The sequence below is a fragment of the Acomys russatus genome, chromosome 2 (genome assembly GCF_903995435.1).
Source record: "Acomys russatus chromosome 2, mAcoRus1.1, whole genome shotgun sequence".
Taxonomy (NCBI): Eukaryota; Metazoa; Chordata; class Mammalia; order Rodentia; family Muridae; genus Acomys; species Acomys russatus.
The window spans coordinates 193447-209948 of NC_067138.1; positions in this window are offsets into that span (position 1 = coordinate 193447).

Sequence of the window (16502 nt, forward strand, 5' to 3'; positions counted from 1 at the left end):
ATTTTTATTTCACTTTTAAATTTGCTTCAGTTTTATCTGGTAGCCAGCAAGCGCCGTGGATTATTCCACCTCCCTTACCCTCAGGGCTCCAGATGCATGAGGGGAAGGGGAAGCCCTAACCTAGGGTGCTTCAAAAGCCTTGGGCTCCGCTCCTGTGTGTAATGAACAGACTTTGGTGTGCTGGCCCATGCCTGCGCACTCAGTAGCAAGTAGGAGTCATCCTGGGCAAAAAGAGCCACCTACTGCCACTCCAAAAAAATGACAGAGAGAGAGAGAGAGAGAGAGAGAGAGAGAGAGAGAGAGAGAGAGAGAGAGAGAGAGAGAGAGAGAGAGAGAGAGATTCTGACCAAAGTGCAAAGGTATAAAACAAATCGCCATGAAAGCATATTCCTGAAAATAATATGAAAAGGAGAATTTCAACCATTCTACTGGTGCTTTAATTTGGTTTAACGCTGTATTTAGTGTGAGAAGAGAGGTTGATTGGGGATGGACGAGCAGCAGCAGAACCCGAGCGGTGAAGTGTTTTGAGGAGACCCAAAGGGTGGCATGGATGTGACCTTGCTGCCTCCCTCCCCCACACCGAGTTTGGATGGCACCTTCCCCTAATTGTGCCAGTCTCTGGCCCCGCTACCCGATTTGTCAGTCACGTTCCTTTTTTCTTTCCCTTGGGCTTCCCTCTTAGAGAAGGATTCGGGTGTTTTCGCAACTCCCTGTCCTACTTTCGTTTTTTGTTGTTGTTGTTGTTGTTGTTTTGTTTTTTTGTTTTTGTTTTTGTTTTTGTTTTGCGGCCTCTATCTGTTCGTGCAGGACAACGTCCACCATTCGTTCGTTCCACTCCGGAGAGGTGGTGGGTACCCGGCTAAGCTGTGCGTGAGTGTCCCTCAGAGCAAGGGAGGACCCTCCGTGGTCACGCCAGGAGTACGTGCTTTCCTGCGGCGCGTGAGCCAGCGAGCGAACTGTGTTGGGTTCCCTGGACGATCCGGACAGTTGTCGGGTGACACCTAGTGGTGACAGCGCTCTGCAACGCTCCTGGTTCCCGGTTGGCGATGAGGACGACAAAGTGCCTAGTATGATCCTGCACCCGGCAGAGCAGGAGAGTGAGTCCTGGAGGTGGCATCTTGTTTGAGAACAGTGTGAAGTGTAGGCGCTTGTACGCTGAGAGCCACCACGCCAGGCCTGAGTGTCACTTGCACCAGCTGGAACTAATTGGTGATGGGGACGGTGGCCACTTGAGCAGGTGGACCAGAAAGCTCCTAGGTGTCCCAGGCTTGTTGGAGACCCCACCAGGGACTCTGGGTCCCAAGGTGGAGAGGATGCATCCACCCATGCTTAGAAGTACTGTGCCTTCAAAAACTTACTATTTTTACATGTTTTTTTCTAACCAAAGAAGCAACTTCCAAACATGAGCTATGCATTTCTTCAATTTCATTAGAAACAGGATTTTTGCCGGGGGGGGGCGATGCCTTAGAGCACACTGCTTTTGCCTATCCACACCGTTGTACTGGATGTAGTGAAATCACTCTTTCTCTCACATTTTAGTGGTCAGGGAGCTTAGTTTTAGTCAGAGAAGTTCACACGGGTGTGTCTTGAGTTTATTGAGTTTTTCAAAGAAATAATGGCTGTGCCTTGAAAGACATGCATTACAGTGTTTTTCTTCCGGAAACACAACCATGCGTAGAAGTACTCTGCCTTCAAAAACTGACTGTCTTTACATGTTTTCTGACCAAAGAAGCAACTTGCTAATGTGATTGATGCATTTGTTCAGTTTCGTTCAGTTTACCTCATAGTGGATAGGCAAAAGTAGTGCACTCTAAGGCATCCCCCCTGAGGCAAAAATAATGTTTCTAACAAAATGGAACGAATGTATGGGTGTGTTTCCGGAAGAAACACACCGTAATGCATGTTTTTCAAGGCAAAGTCACTATTTCTGTGAAAAAATCAATACACTCAAAACACACCTCTGTGAGTTTCTCTTACTAAAACTAAGCTTCCTGACCACTGAAAAGAGAGATAAACAGTGATCTCACTAAGTCCAGTGAAACTGTGTGGATAGCCAAAAGTAGTGTACTCTAAGGCATCTCTGGTGAGGCAAAAATACTGTTTCCAACGAAATGGAACAAATGCATCGCTCATGTTAGGAAGTTGCTTCTTTGTTCAGAAAATGTATCAAAGCTGTCAGTTTTTAAAGACACAGTACTTCTCTGCATGAGTGTGTATCAGGAACAAACACACTGTAACACATGTTTTTCAAGACAGAGTCACTATTTCTGTGAAAAACTCAATAAACTCAAGACACACCCATGTGAGCTTCTCTCACTAAAGCTAAGCTCCCTGACCACTAAAAGTGAAACAGAAATTTCACTAAGTCCAGTACAACTGTATGGATAGGCAAAAGTAGTGTAGTCTAAGGCAACATTCCTGAGGCAAAATTCCCGTTTAAATCGAAATTGGACAAATTCATTTCTCACATTAGGAAATTTCTTCTTTGGTCAGAAAATGAGTAAAAACAGTCAGTTTTTGAAGGCACAGTACTTCTACACATTGATGTGTTTCAGGAAGAAACACATTGTAACACATGTATTTCAAAGCAAAGTTAGTATTTCTATGAAAACCTGAATACACTCAAAACACAACTGTGTGAGCTTCTGTCACTGAAACTAAGATCTCTTATCAGGAATAAATGAGAGAAACAGTGATTTTTACTAACTCCAGCACAACTGCATGTATAGGCAAACGTAGTGTACTCTAAGGCATCATTCCTGAGGCAAAAATTCTGCTTCTAACAAAATTGAACAAAAGCATTGATCACCTTAGGATATTGCTTCCTTGGTCCCAAAACATGTAAAAAAAACAGTCAGCTTTTGAAGACACAGTACTTCTATGCATGGGTGTGTTTCAGGAAGAAACACTGTAAAGCATGTTTCTCAAGCAAAGTCACTTTTTCTATGTAAAACTATACCATCAAACCACAACTGTGTGAGCTTCTCTCACTAAAACTAAGCTCCCTGAGCACAAAAATGTGAGAGAAACAGTGATGTACCTAAGTTCAGTACAACTGCGTGGATATGCAAAGGTATTGTCCTCTAAGGCATCACTCCTGAGGCAAAAATCCCATTTTTTACCAAATTGAATAAGTGCATCGCTCACATTAGGAAGTTGTTTCTTTGGTCAGAAAACATGTAAAAACAGTCCATTCTTGAAGGCACAGTTCTTCTACACATGGGTGTATTTCCAGGAGGAATACACTGTAACACATGTTTTTCAAAGCAAAGTCACTATTTCTATTAAAATCTGAATACACTCAAAGCACAACTGTGTGAGCTTCTCTCACTGAAACTAAGATCTCTGATTAGGAAAAAGTGAAAGAAACAGTGATTTAACTAAGTCCAGTTCAACTGCATGGATAGGCAAAAATAGTGTACTCTTAGGCATCACTTCTGAGGCAAAAATCCTGTTTCTAACGAAGTTGAACAAATGTGTCACTCACCTTAGGAAGTTGCTTCTTTGGTCCGAAAAAGTATAAAAACAGTCAGTTTTCAAAAGTGTTGTCCTTCAACACAAGGGTATGTTTCAGGAAGAAACATATGCTTTTCAAACCAAGTCACTATTTCTATGAAAAATGTATACACTCAAAACACAATTGTGTTAGCTTCTCTCACTAAAACTAAACTCCCTGAGCATGAAAAAGTGATAGAAACAGTGATTTAACTAAGTCTAGTGCAACTTTATTGGTAGACAAAAGGAGGCAAAAATCCAGTTTCTAATGAAATTGAACAAATGTATAGCTCACGTTAAAAAGATGCTTCTTTAGTAAGAAAACATGTTTTAAAAAACTTTTTCAAGGCACAGTGCTTCTACACATGGATGTGTTTCAGGATGAAACAAATTGTACCGCCTGTTTTTCAAGGCAAAGCCACTATTTCTGTGAAACACTGAATACAAACAAAACACACTCGTGTGAGCTTCTCTCACTAAAACTAAGCTCCCTGACCACTGAAGAGTGAGAGAAACAGTGATTACACTAAGTCTAGTACAACTGCATGGAGAGGTAAATGTAATGTACAGTAAGGCATCCCACTTGAGGCAAAAATCCGGTTTCAAACAAAATTGAAGAAATGTATCGCTCACATTAGGAAATTTCTTCTTTGGTCAGAAAATGAGTAAAAACAGTCAGTTTTTGAAGACATAGTATTTCTACACATGGGTGTGTTCCAGGAAGAAACACATTGTAAAGCATGTTTCTCAAAGCAAAGTCACTTTCTATGAAAAACTGAATATAGTCAAAACACACCTCTGTGGCTTTCTCTCACTAAAACTGTTCCTGAGCAGGAAGGAGTGAGAGAAGCAGTGATTTAAATATGTCCAATCAACTGCACATATAGGCAAAAGTAGTATATTCTAAGACATCACTCCTGGGGCAAAAATCCTGTTTCTTACGAAATTGAAAAATATATCGTTCAGGATAGGAAATTGCAATTTGGACAGAAAATGTGTAAAAACACTGTTTTTGAAGGCACAGTGCTTCTACACGTGGCTGTGTTTCAGGAAGAAACACAATGTAATGCATGTTTTTCAAAGCAAAGTCACAATTTCTATGAAAAACTGAATACATTCAAAACACAACTGTGCATGCTTCTCTCACTAATACTAAGCTCCCTGAGAACGAAAATGTGTGAGAAACAGTGATTTAACTGCGTTCAGTCAACTGCGTGGATAGACAAAAGTAGTGTACTCTAAGGCATCACTCCTGAGGCAAAAATCCTGTTTCTAACAGAATTGAGCCAATGTATCACTCATGTTAGGAAGTTGCTACTTTGTACAGAAATTGTGTAAAAACTGTGAAGTTTTGAAGGCACAGTACATGTACACATGGGTGTGTTTCAGGAAGAATCACACTTTAACGCATGTTTTTCAAAGCAAAGTCACTATTTCTATGAAAAACTGAATACCTGTGGGGAACAGTCATTCTAAGACCCCTGAGCTCATAGTAAGAGCTACTCCTTTCTAGCTATAAACTAGCTTTTCCAGTAAGACTCCTGGTAAAATCAGATTAAAAGCCAGCTGCCTGCGAGCAGCAGTTCCAAGAACTTTTTCCTGACTAACCAGATCTTTACAACTTCTCTCTCTCTCTCTCTCTCTCTCTCTCTCTCTCTCTCTCTCTCTCTCTCTCTCTTTCTCTCCCCCCACCTCTGGAATTTCTCCCCCTTCTGTGGTTATAGCAGCCATAAAGGTAGACACCTGCTGGAGCATCTCACAGTTAGGCATCCATAGCAACCCTCACTTATGCAAATACCCATGCCACTGTGCCTATAAAAACCCTGTGAAATTTTTTCAATAAATGGGGCTTGATCAGAATCCAGACTTGCCCTCATTTCTTCGCATCTCCTGTCACCCCACTTGTCTGCCCCCTCCACAGGTACCCGTTGAAGACCCCACAGGCTGGGACAAATACCCTCAAAAAACACTTCTGTGAGCTCCTCTCACTAAAAATAAGGTCGCTGAGCATGAAACAGTGAGAGAACCAGTGATTTAACTAAGTCCAGTACAACTGCGAGATACACAAAGGCAGTGTTTTCTAAGACTTAACTCCTGAGGCAAATATCCTGTTTCTTATGAAAATGAACAAATGCATCTCTCATGATAGGAAGTTGCAATATGGACAGAAAATGTGTAAAAACAGTCAAATTTTGAAGACACAGTACTTCTACACCTGGGTGTGTTTCAGAAAGAAACACACTGTAATGCATGTTTTTCAGAGCAAAGTCACTATTTCTATGAAAAATGTAATACACTCAAAACACACCTCTGTGAGCTTCTCTCACTAAAACTAAGCACCCTGAGCTTGAAAATGTGTGAGAAACAGTGTTTAACTAAGCCCAGTACAACTGCATGGATAGGCAAAAGTAGTGTACTCTAAGGCATCACTCCTGAGGGAAAAATACCGTTTCTAACAAAATTGAACAAATGCATTGCTCATGTTAGAAAGTTAGTGCTTTGGATAGAAAACATGTAAAAACAGTCAGTTTTTAAAGGCACAGTACTTCTACGCATGGGTGTGTTTCAGGAAGAAACACACTGTAAGGCATGTTTTTCAAAGAAATAGTATTTCTATGAAAAACTGAATATAATCAAAACACACTTCTGTAAGCTTGTTGCACTAAAACTAATTCCCTGAGCTTGAATAGGAGAGAGAAATAGTGATTAAACTAGGTCCAGTAGGTCCAGTAGAATTGCATGGATACACAAAAGTAGTGTATCCCCCCTGAGGCAAAAAATTGAACAAATGCATAGCTCATGTTAGCAAGTTGCTTCTTTGGTCATAAAACATGTAAAAGCAGTTTTTGAAGGCACAGTACTTTTATGCATGTATGTGGAGAGCAGTGCTAAATTTTGACATGTCAGAAATCCCATGCTTAGGCTGCATGCTGTGACCTTCCATTTGCTGAGCTTTGCCAGGTGTTCCAGGCTATTCTTGAATGATTTACCTTTGAAAGAGGTAGGGAAGTCCCTACTGAGAGATACCCTGAGGATTAAGGAAGTCCTTATGGAGAGCTACTCAGAGGATTAAGGAAGTTCCTACAGAGAGCTACTCAGGCTATTGTGTTCTTCTTGGCTGGGGCCTAGGGAGAGAGGGATCAGAATAGATGCTACTAACCTTGCTATAAAAAGTCTTAGCATTAAAGAGAGTCTTGATCAGAAATTTCCAGACCTGACTCATTATTTCTCACTTCTCTGTACCCCACTTTCAATCCACACTCCCTCTTTTAGGTGAACCCTGGTTCGATTCTCCCCACAGGCTGGGATATGTCATTTGGCACCTGACAAGGGGCTGAAAATGAGGCATTAAGTGAGGAATATCGCATGGAAAGATGAGTGAAAGACAAGTAGACCATTTGCCCTGAAGTCGCCCACTTCGCAGAGAAATGGCAAAGTAAGCAACACAAATATGGGACAGAGCACTAGTAAAGATTTATTCAGAGAGACATTGGAAAACAAGCTTCAAACATGAGGAATAAAGGCAAATAAAGGACAGTTGGATGAATTTTTAGATTTTGTCAGTGATGTATATACCTGGTTTCTTGAGGAAGAAATGTTTAATTTAAAGATTTGGGATAGGAGGATCCAAGATGGCGGTGACCAGTGTGAACTGTGTTTAGAAGCTCCAGTAAACAATTCAGGGAATTGCACAGATTTCTGAACCAGGAACACCGAGGTCCCCACACCACTGCAGCAGAAGTGCTGCACTATTTGAAGGGACCAGGGTGCAGAGGACCTGCATGCCCCCTGAACATGGGAGGAGCGCGGATTTTCTCAAACCAGAGTGGCAGCGGCAGTGGTGGAAGCAGCGACTGAGGTTTGCAGCTTGGATCCCTCCAGCGGAGGCAATTGGTGTGGTGGCCGATGGAAGTTGCTGCAGGAGAGGGGACTCTGGGCAGGATTTGGGCCACACCATGCGGTTTGGGCTCCATGGCCCAAGCTCAACTTGGCACTCGGCTCGTGCCCTGAGACCCAAACTGGACTCTGTGTGCAGTTCTACCCTGAGACACTAGCTCAGCTCAGCATGCAGTTCCACCTTGAGATGCTAGCTCAGCTCAGTATGCAGTTTGACCCCTGAAACCCAAGCTCAGCTCAGCGTGCAGTTCCACCCCTGAGACGCTAGCTGAGTTCAGTTCGCAGTTCCACCCTTGAGATGCTAGCTGAGCTCGGTGCGCAGTTTCAGCCCAGAGTCCCTAGCTGGACTAGGTGGGCAGATTGGGTCCAAAGACTCTAGCTGAGCTTTGAACACAGTCCTGGTCCTGAGACTCTGGCTGGACTCTGCGCACAGTTTGGGCCTGGAGTCCCTGGCTGAATTCAGCGCACAGTTTCGGTCCAGAGTCCCTGGCTGAGCTCAGTGTGCCGTTCTGCCCCTAAGACTCTGGCTGAGCTAAGCGTGTGGTTTGGGGCTAGAGTCCGTAACTGCGTTTGGCAGGCAGGTTGGGCCCAGAGACTCTAGCTGAGCTTTGTGCACAGCCCCAGCCCTGAGACTCTGGTTGGACTCGGTGCGCAGTTAGGGTCCAGAATCCCTGGCTGAGCTTGATGGGTGATTCAGGCCCTGAGACTATAACTGACCACAGCGCATGCTTTTGGACAAAGTCCCTAGCTGAGCTTGGCATGCAGTACCAGCCTAGAAACTCTGGTTGGACTCTGCATGTAGATTGGGTCCAGAGTCCCTAGCTGAGCTCAGCAGACGGTTCAGGCCCTGAGAATCTAGCTGAGTTCGGTACGTGGTTCAGGCCCAGAGTCGCTGGCTGGACTTGGCAAGCAGTTTGAGCCCTGGGACTCCAGCTGAGCTTGGCAGGTGGTTTGGCCCCAGAGAACCTAGCTGAGCTCAGAGTGAGGTTTGGGAAAAAGCCCCTGGCTGGACTGGGCGGGCAGTCCCAGCCTTGAGACTCTGACTGGACTTGGCAGGAAGTTTGGGCCCTGAGACTCTAACTGAACTCGGTGAGCTCAGTGTGCGGTTTGGGCCCAAGACCCTGGTTAGACTCAGCGCTAACTGGACTAAGTGCATGAATTAGGCCCTGAGACCCATTTTGGTCCGGAGACATGAACTGAACTCAGTGTGTGGACAGTTTGGGCCCTGTGACACTAACCTGAACTCTGCAAGTGGGCTGGGTCTTGAAATGCTACCAGGAACCACAGACCAGTGGAGCATCAAAGCTCCAGGACTAAGGAATTCTCAGGGAGACAGGGATGAGTGGCCATCACACCACCTCCACCTGACCTGCTTCAGTCTCTGGAGAGCTCCGGTGCTACAAGGGGACCCAGAAACTAAACAACTCTTTGCTTAATGACACCTAGGTCGGGGAAGAAATAAAGAAAGAAAGTAAGGACTTCCTGAAATTCAATGAAAATGAAGGAACAACATACCCAGATTTGTGGGATACATTGAAAGCAGTGCTAAGAGGAAAATTCATAGCACTAAGTGCATTTAAAAAGAAATTGGAAACATAGCACATAAGCATCTTAACGACACAACTGGAAGCCCTAGAGAAAAAAAAGAAGCAGAAACACCCAAAAGGACTAGACGTCTGGAAATAATCAAACTCAGGGGTGAAATTAATAAATTAGAAACTAAGAAAACAGCCCAAAGAATCAACAAAACCAAGAGCTGTTTCTTTGAGAAAATCAACGAGATAGACAGACCGTTAGCCAAACTAACTAAAAGGCAGAGAGACAGTATTCAAATCAACAAAATCAGAAATGAAAAGGGAGACATAACAACAGACACTGAAGAAATACAAAGAATCATGAGATCCAACTTCAAGGCATATATGCTACAAAATTTGAAATCTAAGAGAAATGGACAATTTTCTTGATCAATTTCACTTGCCAAAATTGAGTGAAGAACAGATAAACAAGCTAAATAGTCCCATTTCTCCTACAGAAATAGAACCAATCATTGATAGTCTCCCAACCAACAAAAAGCCCAGGGCCAGATGGTTGCAGTGCAGAATTCTACCAGACCTTTAAGGATGTGTTAATACCAATACTCTTCAAGCTACTCCAAAAGATAGAAATGGATGGAACATTACCAAATTCATTCTATGAGGCCATAGTCACATTGATATCTAAACCTCACAAAGACCCAGCAAAGAAAGAGAATTTCAGACCAATTTCTCTAATGAGCATTGATGCAAAAATACTCAATAAAATACTTGCAAAATGAATACAAGAACACATCAAATATACCATTCACCATGACCAGGTAGGCTTCATTCCAGGCATGCAGGCATGGTTTAATATATGGAAATCCATCAATGTAATCCACCATATAAACAAACTGAAAATACAAAACCACATTATCATCTCCTTAGATGCAGAGAAAGCATTTGATAAAATCCAACAGCCATTCATGTTCAAAGTTTTAGAGAGATCAGGGATACAAGGCACTTTCCTCAACATAATAAAGGCTATATACAGCAAGCCAATAGCCAAAATTAAATGAAATGGTGAGATACTCAAGGAAATTCTTCTAAAATCGGGAACAAGGCAAAGCTGCTCACTCTCTCCATATCTCTTCAATATAGTACTCAAAGTTCTAGCCAGAGCAATAAGACAACAAAAGGAGATCAAGGGTATCCCAATGGGAAAGGAGGAAGACAGGTTATCCCTATTTGCAGATGATATGATAGTGTATATAAGTGACCCTCAAAATTCCACCAGGGAATTACTACAGCTGATAAACACCTTCAGCAAATTGGCTGGATACAAAATTAACTCAAAAAAGTCTGTAGCTTTCCTATACACAAATGACAAGCTTGCAGAGGAAGAAATTAGGAAAACCACACCCTTCACATTAGCCACAAGCAACATAAAATATTTAGGAGTTACTCTAAGCAAGCAAGTGAAGGACTTGTTTGAAAAAAATTTCAAAACTCTGAAGAAAGAGATTGAAGATGACCTGAGAAGATGGAATGATCTTCCTTGCTCATGGATCGGGAGAATTAACATAGTAAAAATGGCCATCCTACCAAAAGCAATCTACAGATTCAATGCAATCTCTATCAAAATACCTACACAATTTTTTAAAGACATTGAAAGTTCAATTCTGAACTTCATATGGAAAAACAAAAAAACAAGAATAGCTAAAACAATCTTGTACAATAAAAGATCTCCCAGAGGAATCTCCATACCTGATCTCAAGCTGTATTATAAAGCAACAGTAATTAAAACAGCATGGTACTGGCACAACAACAGGCTGGTTGATCAGTGGAATCAAATCGAAGACCCAGATATGAATCCACACACATATGGTCACTTGATTTTTGACAAAGAAGCCAAGTCCATTCAATGGAAAAAGGATAGCCTCTTCAACAAATGGTGCTGGTCTAACTGGATGTCTACATGTAAAAAAATGCAACTGGACCTATATTTGTCACCTTGCACAAAACTCAAATCCAAGTGGATTAAAGACCTCAATTTAAAACCAGAGACACCAAGTCAGTTAGAAGAAAAAGTGGGGAAGAGCCTGGAACACATAGGCACAGGAGACAACTTCCTGAACAGAACACCAACAGCCCAGGCCTTAATGTCAACAATTAATAAATGGGACCTCATGAGGCTGAGAAGCTTCTGTAAGGCAGGAGACACTGTCCAGAGAACAAAGCGACAGCCTACAGACTGGGAAAAGATCTTCACCAACCCTACATCTGACAAAGGTCTAATATCCAAAATATGTAAAGAACTAAAGAAATTAAACACCACCAAACCAAATAACCCAATTGAGAAATGGGGCTTGGAACTAAACAGAGAATTCTCAACAGAGGAATATCAAATGGCTGAGAAACACTTAAAGAAATGTTCAACGTCCTTGGTCATTAGGGAAATGCAAATCAAAAGAACTCCAAGATTCCATCTTACACCCATCAGAACGGCTAAGATCAAAAATTCAAGTGACACCACATGCTGGCGATGATGTGGAGAGAGAGGAACACTCCTTCATTGCTGGTGGGAATGCAAACTAGTACAACCACTTTGGAAATCTATCTGGTGCTATCTCAGAAAAATGGGAATAAAGCTTCCTCAAGACCCAGCTATTCCACTCCTTGGAATATACCCAGAAGATGCTCCAGCACACAACAAGAAAATTTGCTCAACCATGTTCATAGCAACCTTGTTCATAATAGCCAGAACATGGAAACAGCCTAAGTGTCCCTCAGTAGAAGAATGGATAAAGACACTGTGGTACATATACACTATGGAATACTATTCATCTATTAAAAACAAGGAATTCCAGAAATATTTGGACAAATGGATTGAACTAGAAATGATCATAATGAGTGAGTTAACCCAGAAGCAGAAAGAGTTAAATGGTATATACTCAACTTATATCTGGACACTAGCCCAAGGGGCATGTCCCATGAAAATCTTCACTAACCAAGAAACTGGGACAGAGGGGAGGACATCCTATTGGGACTCCTCTAGATGAGAAAAGCATGGGAGAATGGCAAAGTAGAAGGATCCAGAGGGTGCTAGAAACCTACAAGAAGAACATTATGATAGGCAGATTCGGGCCCAGGGGTCCCGCTCAAACTATGGCTCCAGCCAAGGACAATACAGGCAGTAAGCTTCAAACCCCTACCCAGATCTAGCCAATGGACAGGACATTCTCCACAGTTGAGTGGAGAGTGGGGTCTGACTTTCACACATACTCTGGTGCCTCATATTTGACCATGTCCCCTAGATGGGGATACCTGGTGGCACTCAGAGGAAGGATAGCAGGCTACCAAGAAGAGACTTGATACCCTATGAGCATATACAGGGGAAGATAATCCCCCTCAGGAACAGTCATAGGGGAGGGGAATAATGGGAAAATGGGAGGGAGGGAAGAATGGGAGGATACAAGGGATGGGATAAACATTGAGATGTAATATGAATAAATTAATAAAATAAAATTTAAAAAATAAAGTAAAGTCTTGGGAAAAAGTTGGTAAAAGATTGCAGGGTCATTATGTTACTAATGGATCTGAAGAGACATCTGCCATGTTTTTTCCCTTTGGGTTTAGACCAGGGATATTCTTGATCCCCAACATGAGAGTGACAAAATTTGGGATTTATTATCACAAGCTGAAGATGTCTTAGAAGGAGCTATAAGGGAATCCAGTAATAGTGATAAGGAAGATCAAGAAAGGGAAACTGCTTGTTCTCAAGAACATGACTGGCAGCCTCTGCTTACAGCACCCACAGAGCAACAGGATCCCATTAAAAAACTTTGGGGACAGGTTCAGGCCCTGGAGGAAGAAGTTAGCTTAGCTAAGAGACAGAAACAATTAGAGAGAGAATTAGAAAGAATAAGGATTGATGATGATGATGTTGAGAAAAATCATTGCATACCGAAAGGGAATGCTTCCAGTCTAGTAAAGAGCCCTCAGAGTATGTATCCATTAGAGACTGGAATGGCAAGAGCTAGAAACACAGGAAAAGAGATGAGCAGTTAGCTGAGTTCTCCAGTTGTAGGAGCACTAGATTTTCAGGGCAACCGAGTCAGACAGCATGCCCCAATAGAATGAAAACAAATCAAAGAATTAAAGACTGCTTATGCTCAGTATGGACCTACTGCTCCATTTATCAAAGCTATGGTTGATGCACTAATGAATACCAACCTTGCCCCTGCTGATTGGCATTCCTTAAGCAAAGCCTGTTTAGATGGAGGAGATTACTTGTTGTTGAAAGCAGATTTTATGGATGCTGTAAAAAGGACTGCAGAGCTTAATGCTCAAACAGGGAATCCTCAATGGAATGTTAACATGTTAGCAGGAGAAGGGCCATTGGAATGTAATCCTAATCAAGCTAATTTCCCTCCTGGAGTGTATGCACAAGTCACCAAGGCTGCATGGAAGGAACTAACTAGCAAGGGAAATCTGAGCATTAGCTTATCCAGTATTAAGCAAGGACTGGATGAACCATTTCAAGGAGTTTGTGAATAAATTACTTAAAGCAGTAGAGAGAATTTTTGGTAATCCTCCAAGTGGAATTTCTTTTGTAAAGCAATTAGCCTTTGAAAATGCCAATGTTCCTTGTCATACTGCAATTAGTTCCTACAGAAATAAAGCAGAGTTGATGGAATATAATAAATTGTGTGCTGATACTGGCCTATCTTTTGATCAAGAATTGGCTGCAGCTGCAGCTTTTCAAGGAGTAACAGTACAATCTATGCTCGCTTAGCAGGCGAAAGGAAAACAAGGATGCTTTGGGTGTGGTCAACAAGGACATCAAGTTAAGAACTGTCCGCAAAGGCCCAAAGACTATAGCAAAGAAAGCAATAAAACTGCCTTGGAGCTTGTCCTCACTGTGCGAGGGTAAACATTGGGTTAATGAATGCTGATCTCAAACTGATACTGCAGGACAGCCCCTGCCTAAGAAACAGGGAAACGTCCATAGAGGAAGGATAGCAAGTTACCAAGAAGAGACTTGATATTCTAAGAGCATATAAAGGTGGAGGAGGTCTCCCTCAGTCACAGACATAGGGAAGGGGAGAAGGAGAGAAATGGGAGGGAGGGAAGAATGGGAGGAAACAGGGGAAGGGCTAACAATCGAGATGTAATATGAATAAATTAATAAAATTAAAGAATGGAAAAAAAAAAAAGAAACAGGAAAACGGGAATGGGGCCAGAGCCTGACCCAGAAACCCCAAGTTGTTGGGGCAGTGAAACTTGTTCCTCAGAACCCCACAAATCCATTTCACAACTATTCAGAGCAACCTCAGGAAGTGCAGGATTGGACCTCAGTCCCTCTGCCTACACAGTTTTAACCCCTGAGATGGGAATGCAAGCTTTACCTACTGGAGTTTATGGGCCTTTACCTTCAGGGATGATGGGACTAATTGTAGGTAGAAACAGTAGCATTATGAAAGGGTTACATGGAGCACCAGGAATTGTTGACTCTGTTTTTACTGGAGAAATAAAAATTATGGCTAGCTCGCCTACTGGCATCTCTGTGATTCAACCTAAACAGCACATAGTCCAGTTAATGTTAATTGTTAGTCAGCCTCAGCTGACTAACAAAGCTGTTGGGAGACACAGAGAAAATCAAGGAGTTGGGCCCTCAGATGCTTATTGGGTGCAGCTAATAGGTAAAGAACGTCCTCAATTTAAGCTTTTTCTAAATGGAAAATAATTTTGGAGCCCCTTGGACACAGGTGCCGATATTAGTATTATTTCTGGGTGGCACTGGTCTGCCCATTGGCCTAAGAAACCTACCATTACCAGTCTAAGAGGAACTGGTCAGTCTCAAGCCCCTGAGCAGAGCACTGATCTGCCCACATGGAAATATTTAGAAGGGAATCGGGGTACTTGCCTGCCATACATTGTAGAAGGCTTGCCAGTAAATTTATGAGGAAGAGACATCCTAGAACAGATGGAAATTATGATGTGTAGCCCAAATGAGGTAGTTACACGACAGATGCTGCAGGATTAGGAAGTTTTTCCTAGGGGCTATTGACCACACTGCACACCATGTGGATGGTATAATCTGGAAATCGGATGAACCTGTACGGGTGGATCAATGGCCCCTTACTATTGAAAAAATTCAGGCAGCACAAATGTTGGTGCAGGAACAACTGGCTGCAGGACACATTGTGGAATCTGCCTCTCCTTGGAATACTCCTATTTTTGTAATTAAGAAAAGATCAGGGAAATGGAGGTTGTTACAGGATTTAAGAAAAGTTAATGAGACTATGCAACTTATGGGAGCATTGCAGCCAGGATTGCCCTCTCCTGTGGCTGTTCCCAAGGATACTTTTAAGATTGTTATAGACCTTAAGGATTTTTTTTTTTTTTTTTACTATTCCCTTGCACCCAAAAGATTGCCTTCTGTGAATTTTAAAGAGCCAATGAAGAGGTATCATTGGCAAGTTTTGCCTCAGAGAATGGATAACAGCCCCACCCTGTGTCAGAAATTTGTAGCTATAGATTTACAAAAGGTTAGAGAAAAATATACTGATTTATATATCAGTCATTACATGGATGATATACTTATTGCTGGAAAGAATGGACAACAAGTGTTTTTCTGTTTTGCTTTTATGGAGACCCAGTTGTCTCTGGTCTGCAAATAGCTCCTAAGAAAGTTCAAAAGGTAGACTCATATTTGTATTTGGGATTTTAGCTTTTTCCTTCTCAGATAAAACACCAAATAATCATATTGAGAGTGGATCATTTAAAGACTTTAAATGATTTTCAAAAGTTGCTTGGTGATATAAATTGGCTTAGACCTTATCAAAAATTAACATCTGGAGATTTGCAGCCCTTCTTCAAAATCTTACAAGGAGATTCCTCTCCAAACCCACCCCGGGAACTTACAGCTGAAGCTAGGAAAGCCTTGGCGTTAGTGGAAGAGGCTATCTCCCATCAATTCATAACCTACATAGATTGTGACAAGCCGCTAGGGTATATTATCTCGGCCACTCATGCTACACCTACTGCGGTGTTCTGGCAAGGTGCTCCTGTTATGTGGGAACATTTGCCATCTTCTCCCAATGAAGTAATAGTACCTTATTACTTGGCTGTTGCAAAGTTGATTCATGTAGGTCGAATGCAAGGAAGAAAGTATTTTGGTAAAGAACCTGACTTTATTATTCAGCCATATTCTAAGGAACAGCAGAATTTGGCTGTCTGCTAACACAGACAATTGGCCATTGGCTTGTGCACAATTTTTTGGGTATATAGATAACCATTTTCCCTCTAACAGGCTTCTCTGCTTTTCAAATAAACATCCAATTATTTTTCCTAAGATAACACAATTTCAGCCTGAGAGATGGTTTGCTGATTTTTACTGATGGGTCTTCTAATAGAAGAGCTAGTTACGTGGTAGAAGGACAGACATATGTTATTCCTACTACTGCTAAGTCTGCTCACATTGCTGAGCTACAGGTGGTAGCTACTGTTTTCCAACATTATACCTTTTGTTCATTTAATCTATATTCAGATAGTAGCTATGTGGCAGAGGCAGTTCCTCGCCTAGAAACT